This window comes from Arachis hypogaea, chromosome 1 (genome assembly GCF_003086295.3).
Source record: "Arachis hypogaea cultivar Tifrunner chromosome 1, arahy.Tifrunner.gnm2.J5K5, whole genome shotgun sequence".
Classification (NCBI taxonomy): Eukaryota; Viridiplantae; Streptophyta; class Magnoliopsida; order Fabales; family Fabaceae; genus Arachis; species Arachis hypogaea.
In genome coordinates, this window is record NC_092036.1 from 110,409,276 (window position 1) to 110,426,860 (window position 17,585).

At 34.5% G+C, this 17,585-nt stretch overlaps 1 long non-coding RNA gene across 1 annotated transcript; it reads left to right on the forward strand.

Moving 5' to 3' along the window:
* The first annotated feature begins 10,654 nt into the window (after window positions 1-10,654).
* Window positions 10,655-15,221, forward strand: LOC114924326 (uncharacterized). Its single transcript, XR_003811455.2, has 2 exons — window positions 10,655-13,813; window positions 13,973-15,221. It is a non-coding gene; the product is annotated as an uncharacterized lncRNA (long non-coding RNA).
* The last annotated feature ends 2,364 nt before the right edge of the window (window positions 15,222-17,585 follow it).

Consider the following 17,585-nt stretch of genomic DNA (forward strand, 5'->3'; position numbering starts at 1 on the left):
GATAGTTCTGTTTGCACCCGTTCTATCAGTTTATGCATTTTTTATTTTATTATTTTAAATAAATCTTAAATTCAAGTTGTAACTTGAATTTGAGGGAATGTCAGAATACATTAGGATCAATTAGCATTTATTAGTATTATTTGATATATCTAAATATTTATTATAAAATATTACGTTTTTATTATTATGATTCTTTTAACACTTATAAATACCTTTTTATTTTGTATTATTTCAGGTAATTTAAATACACTTAATAATATAAATTTTTTCTCTAATTTAATGTCTTGCTAACAAACACAATGTAATGATAATGTTAATGATGCAGGTATTGAGGAGGTTTCGTCATGTGGACTTTGTAGCTGTCCTTATTGTTGAGCTTATTGTTGAGCCTAAGTATCATCTTCCCCACCAACAACTACCCTTGCAAGCAAGCAACTCTATCATTTCATAAATAAATTATATTCTTTTCTAAATGGGTATCTCCTCAAGTACAGGTATCATACAGTGATACTTTCTTACTCAATAAGATTAAAAAAATATATTATACAAGACATGAAATTTCTGATTAATGCACACTTAGCTTTATTGATATTTTAATAATAGAGTAATTCAAATAATATTAATTAAATATTTAATTTTGTATATAAATTTAATTACGTATTATTATCACATCAATAAAAATATTTTTATAACTATTTAACAAAAAAGATATAATTAAATAATTCTTTAATTAAATAATGGCATACTTGTGAACAATCACATATTTATAATAATAATAATAATAATAATAACGACGACGAGGACGAGGATATGATACCAAGATAGGTTTGTGTGTATTTGCTGATACAGCATAAGTCGTTCCTTATTCATCTCCTAGTCTTGCCTTGGTGGAAAAGCTATACCCTTCTTCCACGGTTCCACCCAAGTCAAATTTCTTATAACAAGATTCTGTTTGTTTGTTTGTTTTTTTTTTCATTCGCTACAATTATTAATAAAAAAGGCTAAACCTATACATAGTACAGAGATTCTTTTTGTGTTTTTAAAAGGTAAAATGTCAAAGTAACGAAAGTATCTATTAACCGTATAGAATGTAATTATACCTTATTCTCTATGCAGTATGCACACACACACGTGTATATATATATATATATATATATATATATATATATATATATATATATATATATATATATATATATATATATATATTAAAATTGGATTTAAATCTTTTATAATTTGAATTTTACTTTAAAAAGTAAAATATATTTTTTATTATTTATTTTATAGATAAAACTAAAAATAAATATGAGAGAGAAATTATTTAAGGGTAGAAAATTACATTTTACTCTCTAAAATACAAATTTAAAATTTAAAAAGTCCAGATTTTTTAAAATTAGACTATTTTTATAATTTTGTACACTAAAAAAGATAACGTATATAATATATCAAAAGTCCAGATTAATTATTATTGTTATTATTATTAAAGCAACAGCATAACCCTTTGCATAATTGCATCTAATTCTAAAGTTATTATTGTTATCTTGAAAGTTGACCGTTCTGTTTAATCTTTATTTTGTTATTTATTAAGTCAACTGAAACAGCTACTAATGAACATGCTTAGACTTTCTAATAATAAACACATCGACAATAATTTATCCATATCATCACTAGATCTGGATTCGTAAAATCAAATTCCTTCCTAGTACTACATACATAGATTGTTAAATCAAATTCATTTGGAAAAAAATTAAAGTAAAAAATTAATAAAATGATAAAATAAGAGATTAATTATTAATAAATTAATAAGTTTTACTATATGTTAATTTTATTATTTTAATTTAAAAATAATTAGATTATTTTTTTATTTTATCAATATATTCATTTTAAAGGAGTTTAATCTAATTTGTTTCTAATAGTCTAATAGCAAATTCATAAACAAAAATGAACATTTTTGTTGTGGTTGGCTGGCCATGCTTTATTTATTTATGTTTAATGTTACCAAAATAAGGGTCACGTCATTTATTTGTATTAGTAAATATACTAGTGTTAATTAAAATAATTATTTTCGGAAGTTGAGCTGATTCGAAACATCGATAAAGTTTTAAAATGGGAGCAGAAACTAAAGGAGATGCACATGTAAGTATTAAGCAGAAATTATTTGGCATAAATTCGATAGAAACGGTAAATCGAACAGTTACTCGAATGAAGAGGATCGAAGACCTTCTTTAAAGTAAGGATTAATTAGTAATATATTTGAGCAAAAGAGTGGGAACGGTTATCCAAAATTTCGCATACGAGAGACGTTATATCATTGATGGTCAGTTATGGAAATGGGTTATAAATATTAGAAAGCTTTAGGAAATTAAGGTTGGAACTTTTCTCCAGAAATACACTCAAGCATACTCATAGCCCAGCGAATTCTTGGATCTGCATTCGAGTTCGATTTCTGTAGGGTTCTTTTCATATTTTTATCTTTTAATTTACAATTTCAGCAAACTTTACTTTTCTTGTTGAATTTACTTTTCAAGTAATGTTTAAATTCTTTGTCTAATTTATGTTCCAGTATCTTTAATTTCCATGTTAAGTCCTTTGATTCCCTCGAAAGCATTTTTATCGCTTTATTTAAATTCATTGCAAACCTTTTTATTTTTCGATTTTTGCCTTATTTTTCGAAAATCTTATTTTACACCTTTTGAACCTTTTACTTTTCTAAATGCTCGTCTAATTCGAGAATCTTTGTTGCACTTATAGAAAAACTGGTACCTGCAAAAGTGGAGTAGGTATCGCTCCCAAACCATTAGAATCGAACCACCATCGATTTGCTAAAAATCGACAAAACAAATTGACACGCTCAGTGGGACAGTTTGAAACTGAAGTGTGTCAAATGATTTTGGTGTCATTTGGTGTATGCGATTAAGAAGTGAAAGAGTTATTCACATGGCAGATGAAATGTAGAATGTGAATGGTGGTTCGTCCACCAATGATAGCATACCAGTAACTGTACATCCTTCGGACGTTACTTCACGTTCAGAAGGCATGATTGTAAGTGAAAGCATAGTAGTTACTAGTGTTCATACTGGAAATAATGGACGTAATATTCGTCCACATGGTAATCTACCACCAATACAGCCTCCAGTAACTATTGGTTGGCCTCCTTATGGCCTTCCTCCTGGTTGTACTCCACTAGTGAGTGGTTTTGTTCCTCCTATCTGTGTTGGAAGTATGATTGGAGTAAATAATTCTCAAAACCCACAACAACACTCCAAGTATTCTCGTGATTATAATGTGGGCTCTACATTGAATGCCTCTAATTCGATGGCAGTATTTCGATAACAGGTCGAAGAAAGTCATCATGATTTGGTCAACTTATTGACTCAGCAGATGACCACAATTTTGAATCCTATGATGGTTGATTACGAATCGAAGTTCGAACGTCTTTCAAGGCAAGTCGAGTGAATTGCTCGAATCATTGATTATGATGAAGGAGAAAGGCGTGATGCCAAAGGGAATTATGAGGGCGGGTTTCGAAAATATATTTTAAAATGAAAACAATGTTTTAAGAAACAGAGAGAATCCTCAGATAATTCTCCATGGTCAAAATGCAGATGATGTTTTGGCCCGATTACATGCTAATTAGGGTGGAGAACGTTATCAAGTTACCAGAATTGTGGAAGATGTGCTCAATAGAGTCGGTTTGAATGTTGGGTTCATGAATCGACCCCATTTTGTATCTGTTTTCTCCCAAGTTGTTCAAATGGCCGAAGTGCCAAGAGGTGTAAAAAATTTAAAAATAATCACAAAATTTGCGGGAAAAGTTGGAGAATCGACCACTGAACATGTTGATATTTGGTTAAGATTGGGAATCTAGCCATTGATGAGAATTTGAAAATAAAATTTTTTCCTTCTTCGTTAACGAATAATGCATTTACTTGGTTTTCGAATCTCAAACCAAATTCGATAACAACTTGGACTCAGTTGGAAACTGCTTTTCATGCCCAATTTTATCGAGGGGAATTGAACATAGCAGTTACTGATCTAGTAGCTTTGAAATGAGAAGATGGTGAAACCATTGATGACTATATGATACGTTTCAAAAATGCTAGAAGTAGATGTTATGTGTCATTGCCTGAGAATGAAGTGGTGAAAATAGCAATTATGGGGTTAGGATTTTATATGCGTCGACAACTACTTAATGTGCATATTCCTGATTTAGCCCATTTGGTCGAAAGGGGTCAGGTTGAACTTTTGAAGAAGGAAAAAGAGAAATATGAGAATGAAAAAAGGTTAAAGAGTAGACCCTTTACTCGAAAGGAAAAAGTTGCTTATGTGGCCATGGAGTCCTCAGAAGAGTAATCCGAGTTAGAGGCAGAGGTTGATCTGGCCAAACTTAAGAAGGGTCCTCCTTATGTTTGTTCTTTGCTTAAAAAGCTCCCTGGTAATGAAAAGTCGAATGATTCAAAACTGAAAAGTGAAAAAAGATACAGTTTTGATATTTCAAAATCTAATCAGATTTTTGATGTGTTGCTTAAAAATAAACAGTTAATTTTGCCTAATGGCAGAACTTTACTTTCGGTGAAAGATTTGAAAGGGAAACCTTATTGTAAGTTTCACCAAGCAACAAGTCATTTGACTAACAACTGTGTTCGTTTCAGGGACCTTATACAGGAGGCTATTATGGAAGGGCGTTTGAAGTTTGATGATGGGAAAAAGGAGATGAAGGTCGATTCTGATCCTTTTGATGCTGAAGCTAGTTTTACTGAGCCATGTTTCGGTGTGAATATGGTTGGAATGTCTTATGATTTCAATGTGGCTTTAGGTGATTTTGAATCGGAAGTTCGATCTGTATACCCTCGTGTGGGGGATGGTCTGTTGGATTTCTTGGTGCAGTAAAAGCTCAAAGATCAGGACGTATCTCTGTGTCCTCGATGTAATGCTGTGTTTGACACTGAGGCTGCAGTGACCTTCGAAAAAGAAAAAATGAAAAAAGAATTGGCTCGTAAAGAGGAGTAGGCTCGTCAGAAGCAACCAATTTGACGAGTGGAAGGACAAAGCTCTAAGGCTCCTCAACGTAATGTGATTACACCAATAAGTCGTTCTCAAGCTATAAGAGTTCGACGGATCCAGAATTGTCAAGAATTTCAGAATCGAGATGCTCAAACAGGTGAAACCCACAGTGGGGACATCGAAGACCTCCTCGAGGCCAATATCCTTATTACTGTGGCTGAGCTATGGGATACCCAAGGGGTAGAGGAAGAAGGAATCAGCAGCAAATAAGGAAGCCTCAAAATGATAAAGGCAAGGGGGCAATGATGCACAAAAACTTGTCTCTCAACAAATTTCCCTTCGGCAAGTATACCGAATTGTCGTCAAGTAAAAACTCACAATAGAGTGAGGTCGAATCCCACAGGGATTGATTGGTCAAGCAACTTTAGTTGAAAAGATGTGCTAGTTGAGCTAACAGAAATTGAGTTGAGAATTGCAGAAAATTTAAATAGCAGGAAAGTAAAGTGCAGAAAGTAAATTGCAGAATCTTAAATGGGGATTTGGGGAAATGAGCATGAAGATAAATGGCAGAAATTAAAGAGAATGGGTAAGATCAGAAATGGGGGATTCATTGGGCTTAGGAGATGTTGCATTCTCCGGATCAAATTCATTTTCATCTCTTCCTCAATCAATGCATTCATTGATCTCCTTGGCAATCTTAGGTGATTGGATCCCAATTCCTTGGCAACCCAATCTCTCTAAGCTTGAACAATTGCCCAATTCCTTTATTGAAAATGAACCAGAGTATTTTCTGAGGCCTTCTAAAAAACAAAAATCTCATCTCCGACCACTTCATATTACTGCAACCATGAGTAGGATTAAAGTAAACAAAGTTTTAATTGATGGCGGAGCAGCAATAAGCCTCTTGCCGGAGAGGATGCTGATGAAGGTTGGCAAGCATCCTGATGATTTGGTTCCCACCAATATTGCTGTAACAGACTTTAGTGGTACTTCTACTCCTGCTAAAGGTTTGGTTACTTTAGGCGTGCGAGTGAGATTTTCTGATCGAAACACTATTTTCGTGGTGGTGCCTTTGAAAGCAAGTTATAATGCCTTATTAGGCGGAACTAGATTCACGGGGTTGGAGCAGTACCATCTACTGTGCATTAGAGTGTCCTTCTTTGGACAGAAAATGGAAAACCTGAAATTGTTAAGGCTGATTCGAATTTGTATGTTGAACAATTACATGTTGATTTCAGAGTGTATAGTCCAAAACTGATGCCTTTAAATGCTGACAGAGTGTTAAATTATTTCAACTGTGAGGGCTGCTATTTGTCTTCAGAAGGTTTGACGGTGAAAATGCGTCATCCACATCTTACTGTACTCCCAACTGGTTGGGACTGTTCGTCTTAGAAGGGATTCGAGATGTTGCTCGATGGATCATGCACAAGATGTCTCGGATTACCTGGTAACTTTAAATAAATATATAATTAATTTCCTTTCAGTAGAAAATAAGAACGATTCTTCTGATGAAGTTGAATCATTTAGGAATGTAATTTCTTCTTCTTTTCATAGTAAAAATTTGATGTCTTTAATCAAATTTAGTCATGGTTTAAGTTCTTTTTCTTCTTGTAAAACGAATGATGTTATCAATCAAACTGCTGATGAAATAGAAGAAGTTCATTGTATTGAAAATGAAGCTATTTTTAATTCAGTAAGTGATCAAGTTCATTTCATTCTGAATGAATCTGTTGATTTCTCTTTTGATTGCATCTATAATTTGGAACCTTTGGATTTTGATAAACATTTAGAAAAAGATGATGACTTTGCAAAAGGCTTTGAGTCCCAAGATCCCCTAGAGAAAATTAATTTGGGATCTGCTAATGATGTTTGAATTACCTACATTTGTAAAGGTCTTGAAGATCCTTTTCGAACCGAATTGTTCCATCTTTTACATGAGTTTAAGGATTGTTTTGCTTGGAATTATCATGAGATGCCTGGTCTCGATCGTTCTTTTGTAGAAGATTGATTAGCATTAAATTCAAATGCTCGATGTGTGAAGAAAACCCCTCGGCGCTTTGCTCCGAAAATCAATCAAAAGATTAAGGAGGAAATAGAACGGTTAATTAAGGCAAAATTTATTCGAACCACACGCTATGTTGAATGGGTTTCGAATATTGTTCTTGTGATGAAGAAAAATGGAAATGAAGGGTGTGTATTGATTACAGAGATCTGAACAATGCTACCCCGAAAGATGAATATTTTATGCCTATAGCAGACATGTTAATCGATTCTGCAACAAAAAATGAAATTTTAAGTTTTATGGACGGTTACTCAAGATATAACCAAATCTTTATTGCGGAGGATAATGTGTCCAAAACTGCTTTTCATTGCCCCGGGGCTTTAGGCAGTTATGAATGGGTGGTTATGCCATTCGGTTTGAAAAATGCTGGTGCAACTTACCAACGGGCAATGAATGCCATATTCCATGAGTATATTGGAAAATTTATGGAGGTATATATTGATGATGTCATGGTCAAGTCGAATTCGGTGAATCAACATATTGATCATTTGAGAAAGGCATTTGTTACTATGCGAAGGAAAAGATTAAAGATGAATCCTTTGAAATGTGCCTTTAGAGTGTCAGCAGGAAACTTCCTGGGTTTTATTGTTCATATAAAGGGGATTGCAATCAATAAGAGTAAGGTTGATGTGATTTTAGCATTATCTTCTCCTAAGTCGGAAAAAGAAGTGCAGTCATTCTTAGGAAAGGTGAATTATCTTCGAAGGTTCATATCGAATCTCTTTGGCCGAACTCGAGTGTTTGCACCTTTAGTAAAACTAAAGAATGATTCACAATTTGAATGGACAAATGAGCATCAACAAGCCTTCAAGTCAATAAAAGCTTATTTGTCCAAAGCCCCGATAATGGCGAATGTTCGCCCACATGAGCCTTTAAAACTGTACATTGTTGCATCTACAAATACGATTGGGTGTATATTAGCCAAAGATGATGATAATGGTCATGAACGGGCCATTTATTACCTCAGTCAAGTATTGACTGATATCGAGAAAAGGTATTCGTCAATAGAAAGATTGTGTTTGTCTTTATATTATGCGTGTATGAAATTAAAGTGTTATATGGTGGCTAAGCCTGTGAAAGTCATTGCACAAATTGACCTTGTCAAATATATGTTGAGTTCTCCAATGTTACGAGGTCGTTTGGGAAAATGGATGTTAGCTTTGACAGAGTTCGATTTACAATATGTTCCAGCGAAGGCTGTAAAAATCCAGGTCATTGCAGATTTTTTGGTTGATAATTCGAAAAAACTGAATGACCAGGGGGCAAACGTGCTCGACGTTAAAGTTGATTATTGGAAGTTATATTTCGATAGATTGAAGCACAAAGATGGTGTAGGGGTAGGAATTTTCATTATTTCACCAAAAGGAATGCCATCAGAATTTCTATTCGAGCTAAAACATCCTTGCTCGAATAATGTGGCAGAATATGAAACTTTGATTTTAGGTCTCGAGATTTTGATTGGGAGAGGGGAGAGGTGCTTCGGAAGTTTAGATTTTAGGGGATTTCCAGTTGGTTTTGAAGCAGTTATCGAAAGAGTTTAAGTGTAATAATGAGAAGTTGCAGAAATATTTGGCAATAGCTTAGGAGTTGTTAACTTCCTTTCGAAAAGTTTCATTGATCCATATCCCGAGGATCCAAAATAAAATTGCCAATGAGTTAGCTCAGATTGCTTCGAGATATAGAATAGGCCCTGAAACATTGGCAGGAATTCGCCAAATTTTAGTTCCTATAGATGAAAGAGAAGCTTTATGCTTGGATGAATGGGGAGATAATGATTGGAGAAAACCTATTGCTGAGTATTTGAGGAATCTTAGCATTCGAGTTGATAGGAGGATAAAATTAAAAATAATGAATTTTGTTTTAATGGCTGATGAGTTATATAAGAAAGGGATTGATGGGAGCCTTTCGAGATGTCTAAGTCAAGATGATAAAGACATTACTTTAGGAGAAGTCCATAAAGGTATATGTGGTGCTCACCAGGCTGGGATGAAAATGAAATGGGTTTTAATCAAAATCATGTTTATTGGCATTCTATGATTAAATAATGTATCCATTATGCGAAGGCTTGTCAAGAGTGTCAACGCCATGGAGCGGTGCAACAGATTCCAGCATCTGATTACGTACTTAATATCTAGTTTAGTTAATTTCTTAAGTTTAATTCTGAGTATCGGAGTTCTAGGATTGCCTTTGCCTTTTTCGGGACCTTATATATTATGTACGTGAGCACCATTGCCATGCTGAGAATGCCTAGTTCTAATTTCATACCTATATTGTGGTTTTCAGATGCAGGTCGAGAGGCACCTCGCTAGGCGTCTGGAGTTTCCTGTTGCAAGCAAAGTTGGGATGCTATATTTTGTTATTCAGCTAAGTATATGTATATGTATATAGACTTCTCCTTTATATATACTTTATTTTTATTCCTCTTAGAGGCTTCATGGGAAAATAGGAGTTGTTTCTTGTATTTTGAGTTGTCTTAGGATGTATCTATATGTATATGATATTCTTCGGTAGGCCTTGGTTTCGCAGGTCGAGTTTGGAACTTGATATTTTGTACCTTTGATATTCTGCTTCTTATGTACATATATCTTTACTTATCTTACTATCTAAGTTTTCGTTTACGCGAGTGATGCGCTTTTATTTTTACGACTTGTTGCTTAAACTTTCCTTCAAGGCTCCTCGATTATGAATTTCTTTCAACTATTATTATGCATATATTTTACTTTTAGAGGGCATAATACCACACCAACTCTATTTTACGGCTTAAGCATAAAGTTTTATGTGATAGGGTGTTACACATGCTACCATCTATCTTCTCATCTTTCCGAGGAGAGAAAGCTCTCTTCACAAAAATTTTAACTAGTGACAACAACAATGAAGAAAGAAAACTTAAATGACTGAGAAATTTCTTTTCTTTTTTTTCCTCTTTCTCTTAATCTTTACTTATATCTTTTTTCTTTTGAACAAAATTATTGTTTTCTTTTTATTTTTTTTTTTGAGGAAGATCAATTATTTTGCAAAAGAAAAATCCAAAAAGAAGAGACCATACAACTGCCAAAAAAAATTACAGCAGTGCTACTTAATTGGATAACCAGGTTGATTTAATTTTTGCAACTATAAACCTCATATCCAAACTAATTAAGATTAGGTTGATTAAATAAAGTTTTGCCTGATTAGACTCAATTACTCCACGAGTATTAAAACCAAATTATTTGAGTCGGATCAATTCTTATTGAAGAGATGAGTTATTCATGCATTTACACCCTTTAAAGATAAGTGTAAAATCTAATATATAAAAATTTGAATCCCAGTTCTATTTTGCACGAAGAAAGTGAAGATGCTAGGGACATGCCTGCAGGAAATGAGATCCAAGCTTTTAATCACGGTGGCCCAATGGAGTATCAAAAATAAAAAGTCCAATTACGGGTTAAAAAGAAACAACCTATCATGAGAAAATTGTTGAGACAAGGGGTTGGCAAAATTTCACAAGGCAACAAAAGGACTTCTTTTTTGGGAATTAAAATTGGGCCTAAAGACAAGCCCAACAAGGTCAAACCTAAAAGTCCAGAAGGAGTTATCTCCACTCAAAACAAGCTAGTAGTTACTAAGGATGAAGCTCGTTCAAGCCAGAAAAAGAAGGACCCCGAGTTAACGGCTATGGAAGCGGTGGTTTTTGATAATATGAGGCGTATGCAAAAAGATCAACAAGAGGCTTTCGAAGTTTCAAGAAAAGCTAGTGGTATCTTAGAAAGCTTTGTTGTGAAGGACAACTTTCTCATCCAAATGGGTATCAAACCTCTTCCTCAAACACGGGAAATCAGGATGGCTGTTCGGGAAACACCCCGGGGAAACCACTGGAAGCAGGTACGAACATGGTGGTGGATGATTGCACCAATGAAGGAGGGAATCCCAAGTTAACACCCGATTTGGGTGGCAAGGCTCAAGCCCAAGCATGATTTGGGTTTTTGATTACCCCCTTTCCCTTTTTGGTTTTTTAATGATGAATCTTATTAGTTGGAATTGTGGGGTGCTAGTGGTAAATCCTTCCACTCTCTTATTAGGGACTTAAGAAGAGAATATAACCCTGATTTTATCATTCTTATGGAAACTCATGTGTCTGGTCAGAAGGGCAGGAGTATTCGAGATAGAATGGAGTTCGATGGCCCATTTGTTGTGGAAGCCCAAGGTCACTCAGGGGGTATTTGGTGCATGTGGAATAAGAACTGTTGGAATGTTGATGTTCTATATCATAGCAATCAAGTGGTTCACATGAAGGTCTCCTTTCGTAATTATGATCCTTGGGTTCTCTCAGCTGTGTATGGGAGCCTGAATCATATGATAAGAAGATCTTTGTGGAATAGTATTATATCTTTGGCCGAAAACAATACTCATCCCTGGTGTTTGCGTGGAGATTTTAACTCCATCCTTCACAACCATGAGCGTCGAGGAGAGTCAACTAAAGTTTTAACTCCATCCTTTTGTAATTCTGAGTTTCAACACTGTGTCTCTTCTTGTGGTTTAATTGACTTGGGTTATGATGGATGGCCTTTTACCTAGAAATGAGAAAATCTAGTGGAAAGATTAAATCACGGACTCAGCAATCCTGACTAGCAAATTCGATTCCCAGAGGCTAGAATCATCCACCTCCCGCCTCTCAAATCAGATCACAACCTCATTTGTCTTCAACTAGAGACCACTTCTTTTTCAAATAGAGGCAGAAGACCTTTTCGGTTTCAAGCTGCGTGGCTAACCCATCCAGACTTCAAAAATGTAAATAGTTCATGGAGTATGGGAAGTTCATGGAGCAATGGTATCTCATATTTTAGAGACTCTCTCAAAGAATGGGATTCCAATGTTTTCGAAAATATTTTAAAGAAGAAAAGGAAGATCATCAGGAGGCTTCAAGGCATTACCAACACCTTGGATTAGGGGAATAATAATTTCTTAGAAGAGCTCAGAGGTCAACTTTGGAAGGAGTACCAAGATTTCTTAACCCAAGAAGAAATTTTGTGGTACCAAAAATCGAGGAGTAAATGGCTTGAATTCGGATATCGAAACACTAAGTTCTTCCATGGTTCAACTATGATCAGAAGAAGGAAGAACAAAATAAACTTGCTCCATGATGACACGGGTAATCCCATTTCTGACCCCAATATTCTGGAAAGTATGACTTTTAATTTCTTTGCTGATCTTTATAAAGATAATAACCTCGACTCTCCTTTTGTGCTGCGAGGTGATTTTCCCACTCTCTGTGATGAGGATATCTTGATCATTGGTAAAAATATCTCGCATGAAGAAATCAAACATGCTGTTTTTGGTATGGGAGGTTTCAAAGCACCTGACAGAGACGGTTTTCAAGCTATTTTCTTCCAAAGCCAGTGGGAGAAAATGGGAAATGATTTATGCCTTCTTATTAGTGATATTTTCCAGAACCCAGAGAAGATGAAGGAGATTAATGAAACTTATTATCCTCATTCCCAAAGTGGAGCCAGTAACCAATTTTAAACAGTTGCGTCCCATTAATCTCTACAATGTGTCATATAAAGCATTTACGAAAGTCTTACCAATCGTCTGAGATGTCTTCTGGGAAAGTTGGTGATGTCCACCCAGTGCAGTTTTGTTCCAGGGCGTCATAGCTCTGACAATATCATCATTACCCAGAAAGTCATTCACTCCATGAGAAATAAGAAGGGCAAAAAAAGGTTAGATGACCATTGAAATTGACTTAGAAAAGGCCTACGATAGGCTTAAATGGAGTTTCATCAATGATACCTTAGTTGATGTGGGGCTACCTCCTTATATTATAAATCTCATTATGTCTTATATCTCTACGGCTAAGATGAGAGTGCTTTGGAATGGTGAAGAGCTGCAGGAGTTCACGCCATCTCAGGGAATCAAACAAGGGACCCGATTTCATCATATATTTTTGTTCTATGCTTTGAAAGACTCTCTCAACTTATCAAGGCTGCAGTAGATTACGGCTATTGGAAGCCTATCCGGTTAAATAAGGATGGACCTCCTATTTCTCATCTATGCTTTTACTGATGACTTGATTCTCTTTGCGGAGGCAAATATAGATCAAGTGGCTATTATCAATAAATGTCTTGAAGCCTTTTGTGTTAGCTCTGGACAGAAAGTCAGCCTTGACTCCTTAATAATACACGAGTTTTTTTCTCAAAGAATGTGGAAAATAATGTGAGAATCGAGCTTAGTGAAGCCCTCCAATTTACTAGAACGGACAATTTCAGAAAATACTTGGGAGTCCCTCTCTTCGCTCCAAAGTGTCCAAACATACTTTTGACGACATTATCAATAAGCTAAATTTGAGACTCAACTCGTGGAAAGCTTCTTCTCTCTCTTTGGCAAGAAGATCTACTTTGGTGAAATCTATTCATTCTTTTATTCCTTTATATACGATGCAAACTATCTTACTTCCTTCTACTACTTGTAATGCTATTTATCGTAAATGCAGGAGTTTTCTTTGGAAAGATACCAACCAAACTAGGAAAATCCACCTCTTGAGTTGGGATAAAGTGGGGAGCTCAAAGAAGTCAGGAGGCCTTGGAATTCGTTATGCTAGTAAGAAGAATCAGGCTCTCATAATGAAAAATGGGTGGGGTCTCATAGGAAAAAGGATGCTTTATGGACTAAAGTGCTTAAGGCCAAGTATAAAGCAGGCAACCATGTTATTCCTACGGTCGAATGCAAAAGAAATAGCTCAAATCTCTGGAAAGGAATCTGTAACTCATGGTAAAAAATTCAGAAGCACCATATCTAGAGGATTGGAGATGGATCCAAGATTCAATTTTGGAATCATCATTGGATCCCCAATTCGGGAGCTCTCGAGCCTTAGGTTCTGCAGGTAAATGCGACTACCAAGCTCTTTGATGGACTTTTTAACTGTTTCAGGATTTTGGGATGTTGATAAGCTCAGGAAGTGTCTACCTGATGAAGTAGTGCAAAGAATTGTTGCCATGTCCCCTCCTTCGCCATGGAAATAGCCAGACCATGTAGCCTGGAATCTCTCCACAGATGGAACCTTTCAACTAAAGCAAGCGTACTAAGCTCTTATAGAGAGCGCATTCCAACCGAATAGAATCTTCAGTTACATTTGGCATTGGCGTGGCCCGGAGCGTATTCGATACTTCTTGTGGTTGTGTGCTCATAAAGCCATTCTTACTAACACTGAGAGAAAGCGGCGTCACCTCACTAACTCTGCCTCTTGCCCGAGATGTGTGGTTGAGGATGAGACTATCACCCATGTGCTTAGAGATTGTGCCTTTGCAAAAGGGGTTTGGTCCTCCTTTCTCCCTATGGACTGGTGTAACAACTTCTTAATTTGAATGCACAAGAGTGGATGATGTTTAATCTTTTCCAGAATAGCAATTGGCAGACCATTTTTGGTATAGCCATTTCATCTCTTTGGTTTTACCGAAATAAGGTGGTTTTTGAGGGTGTTCAAATTCCGCCGAGCGCCATGGTAGATCAAATCAAAGCAAGACTTGAGGAGCTGAACCATTTCACTAATCTTGACTTCCATCAGTATACTCTGAGCCCTCCTCCTAGTCGGTATATCTGTTGGAAACCACCACAAGAGAACACCATTAAATCAATGTTGACGGCTCCTTTTTGAGCTACTCTAATAATGCTGCCTGCGGAGGTATTTTCTGAAATCATTTAGGAGGCTTCTTGAAAGCTTTTTCAAGCAACCTTGGTAGCTGTACTATTATGCATGCTGAGCTTTGGGGCATTATCTATGGTCTTCAATTAGCAGTTGCAAATAGATACGTGAATATCATCGTAGAATCTGATTCCTTGGCAGCTCTAAAGCTCATCAATAATGGGTGTCTTGATAGTCATCCGTATGCACCTCTGGTAGAAGATATTAGAATTCTTTTCCGTCGCATCCCCATCATTGCCTAGAATTACACTTCTCGAGAAGGAAATATTGTTGCTGATCATCTTGCCAAAAAGGGATAGAATCTTCCCTTTAACTTGCATATTTTTGCTGCTGCTCTATCAGATATAAGTCACTTGTTAGTTTTTTATTATTCTGACTCTCTAGTTTTGAGAGGCTTTAGTTAATTTTCTTTTCTTGTCTTTGACCTTTCGACTCCTATTTTACCTAAAAAAAATTAATTTATCTTTTTCTAATAAATAACATAATTTATTAGTATATTCAATTACGATCAGAAAATATCAAAGTGACTAATTTAAATAACATAGTTGCACACTTTTCCCTTTCTTTTGTAAATATTTTTTCAAGACTAATATTCAATTAATTTATTTATTTGTCAGCCAATTAAAAAAATTTTGTGTTAGCAAAAAAAGAATGCTAGAAAGTAAAAAGTTTTAGTCCTAAAACCATTCATATTAAATCATTAAGAAAGAAATACTTGAGTGTAAAAACGTATTTGAATTCATAAATATAATGGAGAGAATTTGGTTTTTTGATTTTTCTCCACCAAAATATTTTGTATTTCTGATAAGGTTGAATCATAATTTTTTCGATGAAAAAGAGTTATAGAGGTGACTTTGATGTGTTGGAGACCAAAACAGTAAAATTACTATTTATATTTGAGTATGATACCTATAAAATTTTAAATTCCAAATAAAATAGTACATCTGATTTTATTCTCATTTAATTTTAAATTAAAAATAATAATAACTTATTTCAATATTTATGACAATAAATAATATCACCATTATATAAATTATTTAATATAAAATAACTTAATTTATCATTATAATTACTATATGTATTGACTATAGATAGATTAAGAAATAATAATTTCTTCTTAACAGCTTTTTCTTATCCATAAACATAAAATTTTTTTGGTTTTTAACAAGTAACAAGGCTTTAACACCCAAAAATCAAAATAATTAGATTTCAAACATCAAAACATGATAACAATACAAAAGATATTACGACAAAAAAAGTACAAAAAGCTTTTTAAAATGACATATTATTTTAAAAGACAAACTAAATACAAAATATATATTTTTAAAAAGCTTCAAAAATTAAATTTTGACATAAAAGTTTTTTAGTTTTTAACCAAAGTCTCAATATCCAAAAATCAAAATAATTAGAATTTAAACATGGGCAGAGTCAGGATAAAATTTAGAGAAGGACTATAGCTTTATTTTTTAATATAAAGAGACTAAAATTAAAATTTTAAGGAGGAGTAAACCAAAATTTATACATAATTTATAAAAAAATTGAAATTTGGAGGGGGTAATGGCCTTTTACGTATGAGTGGCTCCGTTCCTGGGTTCAAACTTCAAACATCAAAAGACGATAATAATACAAAAAGTATTACGACAAAAAAAAAAGTACAAAAAAACTTTTAACGATGACATTTATTTTTTTTAAAGATGAACTAATACAAGATATGTATTCTTAAAAAGCTTCAAAAATTAAATTTTGAGATATATATTTTTTTGGTTTTTAACAAGAACATAGTCTCAAAACCCAAAAATAAAAAAATAATTAGAGTTCAAACATTAAAGGACGATAACAATACAAAAAGTATTATGACAAAAAACATACAAAAAAACTTTTAAAGATGACATATTTTTTTAAAAGATAAACTAAATACAAGATATGTATTCTTAAAAAACTTCAAAAATTAAATTTTGACAATTTCTGCAAACATATATATTCAGTGAGCTTATACTAAATAATTTTTTTATTTATCTCTCTTCCCTAAAGGATAACTAATAAGATAGAATTTATGATACGAAATTTTCTATGGAAGAGTCAAGCTAATGGTAGAGGCCTGAATCTAGTTAACTAGAAAGTGTTGATTATCCGTAAGAAGTTGGGAGATCTGGAAATTAGAGACCCCTTTTTGTGCTAATATTGCTCTTATTGGAAAGTTAGTTTGACAACTTTTTCACCATCCGGACAAGTTATGGGTTCAACTGTTGACGGATAAATACCATTTTTCTAAGGATGATTGTTTCAGTCGGTCTCGAGGAAGGGAATCTTATGTTTGGAAGAGTATATGTCGAGTCTAGGATATCCTAAAGGAAGGACAGTGGAACCTTGAAAATATCTATTCTCCTCTGAATCACTCTTTGCAGAGCAACATTAACTCTTACAACCCGAATGTTCAAGCTGGTTCAGAGGTCGGTTGGTGTTGGACTGGTGCGACTTCAAAGGTTTATGATGCTCGTAGTGATTATCTGTGGCTCAGTAAGAAGATGTTTAGTTGGGAGAATAGGATAATTGGCTTTCAGGTCAGGAATTGGTTTTACATTGTATTCGGGATTGTCCAAAAGCCCAACTAGTTTGGCAAGCTTTAGGGATCTCCGATCAACTAGTGGATTTGATGAGTTGGTTCTTACATAACAGCAAACAGTGCCCCTTTAGATTCTTTTCTAGTCTCTGGTGGATTTGGCGTTTGAGGAATAACGAGATCTTTCATCCTCATGAGCATTGGACCACATACAAGGTAATTGGTAAGGTTTTGTCATTGGAAAAGGAGCTCCGAAATATTTTTGAGTTGCAACGACTGTC